A 6,439-nucleotide genomic window follows, 5' to 3' on the forward strand; every position below is an offset into this window, starting at 1 on the left:
CGGTTCAGGAATGATGAAGTTTCACTGTAACTCTTTTCCTGGACTTTGCTTCAAATACAAGCATTCATTAAAAGACTATACTACAAGAGGTGCTGTTGTGAAGACCTGGAAGAACTTGGAGATAATTGGCATTGTCCCTGGTCTATGTGACAGCAAAAATGACACTTTATCTTTCCACCACTACGAATAAGTACATGCAATCATCCCATAATCAAAGGGGAGTAGGAAGGTGAGGGTTGTGTGAACACTGTACTTTGAGATGAACTGAAATTAATAGGCAACCTATCTAATTCTTCAAAATAAATGAGTGCTTCAGAACTTCCTGGAAGTTACTGTCTCTGAAAATAATCGTATCCTCAACCTTTATAACATTGATGCCTACAGATATTTAATTGCCGTGTGGAAATGATAAATATAACAGTGTTTGAAATCCACCATGAAAACACTTACAAAATGTGGTGAGTCTGGTAAATTTGTGTTACACTGAGTTTTTTTAAGTGTTTCATGTATTTTTGTTTGGTAAAATTTTGTTGCCTGATTTATCTAAGCTCTGAATCCATGATTAAGTTCCAAAGAATAAATACTGAGTTGTGGCAGTACAGGTATACCAGAAACTCTGAATTACTTTACCATATAAAAATCTAGCACAGCAATGTTAAGGAATGAAATTACTTGTCATGCTCGTTAAAGGTCATCCAGTCGACTTTGCACAGGGGAGCCTTGATTCCAGGTAACACACCACTGCAATGGGCCTTGGCATTTTGGGAAGAGATTGGACTCAACTTGTTTACCAATTAGAATAAGTGGGATTCTTAGTAACTTTACATTTATTATCTATTATTTATTATGTGTGCATGTGTTCCATGGTTTGTGTATGTGTGGAGGTTAGTGGACAGCTTGCAGGAGCTGGCTCTTTCCTTCTATCATATGATTGACAGAGACTGAACACGGGTCACTGGGCTTGGAGGAAAACACCTTCACCCAGTAAGCCATTTCCCTGTCCCCATCTTATTTTCTGACACAGCCTCTCTCACTGAATCTGGAGCTTGCTGATATGGCTAGCAAGCCCCGAGGTCCCATTTGTCTCTGCTTCCCCAGCACTGGGATTCCCCAATCTGGATTTTGACTATGGAGGATGTGGGGGATACTGAATACAAAAGTCCTGGGAAGAAGCATCGAGGATAAGGAGCTTCAGCTTCTGGCTATTCTCATTTGATAAGATTTTCGCTGAAGACAGACTGGAGTGACAGGAGAGTGATGATGAGCACATGCCATGAGTTGTAGAGATTTTTGCTAAGCTGTCTAATAAGTATTGTAACAATATTTTTTGATTGACAAATAACAGTCCTATATATTTATGAGGTACTGTGCGGTGATTTGATTCATGTATAAATTAGATAGAGATTAGCTCAGGTGACTAAAACATCTAGGTCAAGCTAGAAGATGCTGGGATGGAGAAGAAATCAAGGACTCTTATAAGCCCGAATAAAATTCATGTGGAGAATCTTTATTCCTTCATAAGAGCAATGAATTGAATCTATGTGAAACTCATATATGGAAGATTCAAACTTAAAAATAACAAAGGCTTCCAAACAAATTAATTTAGTATAGAACTTAAAAGGTTAGAAAAATAGAGACCAGTGAGATTGCTCCTTAGAAAAGGATGACTGCCCCTAAGTCAGATGACCTGCATCTGACTCCTGCAGGCTGTCTTCTACTCCCCACATACATGCCATGCACATGCATGCTCATACACACAAACACACGTCAAATAAATAAGTAAATATTTTTAAAGTTAGAAAAATAGGATAATTCAAGAAGAAAAATCAATATACCTGAAAAATAAAAACAAGATTTGAATTTTTTGCAGATATTAATGAAATATACAAACATCCATCAGATCAGATTCAGAGGAGACAGAAATTAGGAATAAAACAAAATTATTTCAATGTTTCAAAAGTACACGGACACAAAGAAAAAATACTACTGTTAATAATATCTTTAAGGTTTTCTGTCAAATCAACAGAAAGAGCCTACTTTTATCAGTACTGTTCAGCAGTTTCTTAAAGACTACTGAAGAAATAAAATACACATACACATAGGATTTTTTTTTTAATGAGGGAAAGTTTATTGTCTTATGGAGGCAGTGGAGATCGAAAGGGCTACAAAGCTATTTCCCCTTTTCCCCAACAGGACGTACACTCTATCCTTCACATGAGCCATAGCTCTGGCATGACCCACAGAGGGCAGAAGAGGCTCACATTTCCCCCAGGGGTTCTCAGGTTAAGGAGGACATGAAAATGACAAGTTTCTCAGACATGTTAGTGGTTCTAAACATAGGGCTGGGGGGTGCCTCATTGCTCTAGAGGGAGTCTTAGTGCATTCTTGGTCACTAGAGAGGAACTCAACCCCTTTTAGGCCTAAGATCAGCCCCAGAGGGGATCAGGAGGCTAGGCAACCCTTAGAGCAACGTGCTGCACTAACTCAAAGAGCAGACAGGTGAGTGATGGGCTTTAACACAACATGCAAAGACACACAGAGTGCACTAGGGAGCCTTGGCTCAGAAGATGGGGATGTAGTGGTTAATCTTGGAGGGATGGCACAGGGTTATATGCTCAGCAGTTCACAGGATGTTACAACAGTCCTGCTCTTTGAGTTTCAGGAAGGTGTAGAAGACACCACAGTGGAACTGGTTCAGGAAGGCCAACTTGTTCAGCTTCACCTCACGTTCAAAGAACGGGTCTGCCGGGGTCTTGTCCAACAGGGTCTTGTCTTCCAGGTGCTACTTGTACCTCGAAGAGCAGCTGATACTCAGGGTCGTTATCAGCCAGAGTCCTCAGCCCAGGCCAACCGAGCCAAGCCCTCAGGGTAGAATGGCAGTGTGGGAAGAGCTTGGCATGATCCTCCTTGGACAGCACTGTGCTGAAAGAGTTGTTAGTGATGATGCAAGCGCAGTGATCTGCTTCAAACTCCAAGAGAGAGCACATGGCATCAGCCCTGAGCAGTGGTACCTCCCGATAGAGTTCAGAACTTGCAGAACTCCAGACAGGCCTTGTAGAGAGTGTTGTGAATGATTTCAGTGTTCATCTCATCAAAGTCCTGCTCTGAGATGCGGTCCTGGAAAAAAGCCTCCAGGGGTGCATCCAGCAGAATGGCATCGTAGAACTCGGCAGGTGTTTGCGACGTTCGCAGCCTCCATCTGCTCAAAACTGCCTAGTGGGTGGCATTTGGACACAAGTTCAGCAACTGAGCGCTGGAGCACTGTGCCTGTGATGTTCGTGTTGTCAGCCATGTAGCTGTACGTTATGAACTCTAGGCAAGTGACTCATAGGCTTTGTTCCTCACGTGGCAGAGCTCTGTCATCTTCTCCTTGAGCCTGTCGGTGGGTGACTGGCACTGACTCTTCGTTGGACAGGAAGTTGCCGTAGTCCGTACTCTGCAGATGCGGCTTTGAGTCCCCTTAGATTGAGGTAGTTCCCTGGCCGAGCACTGCGGCCTTCAGGCTGCTCACTAATCTTTCCAAATAGCTGTTACTCCTATTGAAATAAAGCTCCAGAAAAAATGACAGTCCTGTGGCAGGGCTGCAGGGCGGGAGAACCCCTGTCAGCCAACCCCACACACACACACACACAACCTGACTTCGGAAGATAATATATGAATTACAGGCCTTCTGCTAAGAGATCCAAAAGAAGTAATCATAAAATTAAAGTAGTTACATAAGAGTAATGAAAATAATATTAGTGTTTATTTGAACTGAAACCAACACTTATTAGCTAGAATTAATAGTATTTGTATTTACTCATTGAAAATTTCCTACATACATATAATGCATCTGTACTGTATCCATCCCCACTCCCCTACGCCCCCCAGAACATTCCCAACACCTCTCCTTCCTGACTTCATGTACTTTTTATTTTATTTTTGATACACTGCCCAATTACTACTGCTTATATGAACATGGATGTGGAGGTCATCAATCACAGTATGCAACACAGTAGAGGTCACTCCTTCAAAACTGTAGATACAGTCAGTGCCTTCCTCACATGCCAGGAGTTTCTGTTCTAGCAATGCTAACTACTTTCAAATACCCACCTACAATTGTGTGAGAAACATTTCCTGAGGACATACAGCACAAGTCTATTCACCTCAGAAAGGGGACCCACTACAGACCAAAGTAAGAACTGAACTAATATCCAACCTGGTAAATCAGTGAGTTTCCATTGTTTAGTAACATGAGTATGGGTGGTGGGTTACTTACAAAGAGAGGAAATTACACAAAAGCAGGTGATCAACCTAAACGGAATAAGATATTGCAGGGTGCTCAGCCCTAAGTGGGACACCTCTACCCTCTCTTCCCAAGGCTCAGGGATCTTTGCAGATGAGGAGTTGGAAAGATTGTAGTAGCCAGAGGCGGTAGATAAATATAGGGAAGCTGTGTGTCTGGACACAAGGTAGTTGTATATATGAACCCACAACACTTAGGACAGTATTCTGAAGACCTGTGCAAACCCAAGCCAGCCAGGGACCCAGCATGAACAGGGAGATGAGCAAGAAGCCCCAGTCCTAGCTGAGGATCGATTGACCACTGATACATGCTGGGAGGATAAGAATCAGTTTTCCTTACTGATATGATGCCGGGTATGTTGACCAGACTCCAAGGGATAGTCCCAAACTCAAGAGCATTCAGGAAGCACAAATTGGATTTGATAGGACTTTTTCTTAAAAAGATAAATATGGAGCTAGAGAGATTCCTTAGCAGTTAAGAGCACTAGCTGTTCTTATGGAAGATCTGGATTCAAATTCCAGTACCCACATGGTGGTTAACAACCATCCATAACTCCAGTTCCACAGGATCCAATGTCCTCTTCTGACCTCTGTTTGGAACTGCACCACACGGGTGCACTTACATTCAGGCCTAACTCTCATATACATAAAATTTAAATAAATAAATATTTCTTTAAGAAAGGGTTTTTTTGAAAAAGCAATGGCATCACTGAAAAGCCTACCCGAAAACTCACGAAAGCTGCAAGCATCTATCTCTCTGCACAGCTAGAGAAACCTCAATGCTTCAAGAATTACCTCTCTCTGCAGCTTGGTTGATCAAAGTCTTCTCCAATTACAAATGTTACTCCTTTTTATACTGCTGGGGAGAAGCACTTGAGAATCTTTGAATGCCAATGGAGAACATCAATCAGTGATAGCATCCAACTGTAAAGTCTATGAACCACAACAATGACCAGTCCAGCAAATACTGTTTACTGGTGTTTAGTGGCACTTTTACCTGGGGGTAATCAACACCTGTCTAATTGGACACAAAACCTTCTCAGTGGGTGGGAACTCATGTGTAGTACTGTAAACATAGCCAAATAAACATGCCTGAAGTGATAACAGATCCTAGAGAAATCTACTCTTGTCACATCCCTAGACCAATGTAATTGCTTAGTATATTCTAAATATGTATTGTTATATTTACCGGTATGTGTGCCTTTTACCACTCAATAAAGAAGCTTCTTTTTGCAACAGATGAGGATTTTACAAAGTTCCACACCTGGTCAAACACAAAGAATAAGTGTGTATGAGGTGCCCAGCCCTAAGTGACAAGTCCACAGTGTAACCTCTACACCTAAGCTCAGGGAACCCAGTGGAACAGGGGAAGGGGGAATAACATCACATTTTCTAACTCGCACCAGTGAAGCTTCCTCATGCAAAAGATGGTGATTGACCTGGAATGCTACAACGCAAAGTCCAGAGAATAAGAGACTACAGGGGACTTATCCCTGAATAGCACACCTATATCAAACCTCTGCCACCCAAGGACCATTGTGGAGGCCAGGGAACCCAGTGGAACAGGGGAAGGAGGAATAACATCACATTTTCTAACTCTCACCAGTGAAGCTTCCTCATGCAAAAGATGGTGATTGACCTGGAATGCTACAACGCAAAGTCCAGAGAATAAGAGACTACAGGGGACTTATCCCTGAATAGCACACCTATATCAAACCTCTGCCACCCAAGGACCATTGTGGAGGAGGGGATGGAAAGATTGTAAGAGCCAGAGGTGGGTGAATGGCCACAAAGAACAGAGTTTTCCAGACAGCTGGGAAGTTACTCATTTGAACTTACAGCAATAGTAACAGCATGCACAAGACACAAGAAATCTCAAGCTGAAAAACATTCCAGCAAAGAAGTAGGGAAATAGGTAAGAAGCCCTAACTTTGGCTGAGAAGTTGTTTACAACTTACAACGACTAGGAGACTAGGAGACGGAGTGTTGGTTTTCCCCGAGGCTGTGACACCCAGGTGATTATCCAGGCTCCAGTGGACAGGCTCACACTGAAGGACATTTGGGGACACAAACTTGGCTCAGTAGGCCTTAACACATAGGGAAGAGTACATGAAAACAGGTGTAGGTGTATAAGAGGGGTGCAGATAGGGGAAAC

At 42.6% G+C, this 6,439-nt stretch overlaps 1 pseudogene; it reads right to left on the reverse strand.

Moving 5' to 3' along the window:
• Nucleotides 1-2,560: 2,560 nt before the first annotated feature.
• Nucleotides 2,561-6,439, reverse strand: part of LOC103730933 — a 9,856-nt pseudogene continuing 5,977 nt past the window's right edge.

Source organism: Nannospalax galili, unplaced genomic scaffold (genome assembly GCF_000622305.1).
Source record: "Nannospalax galili isolate Female #2095 unplaced genomic scaffold, S.galili_v1.0 scaffold554, whole genome shotgun sequence".
Classification (NCBI taxonomy): Eukaryota; Metazoa; Chordata; class Mammalia; order Rodentia; family Spalacidae; genus Nannospalax; species Nannospalax galili.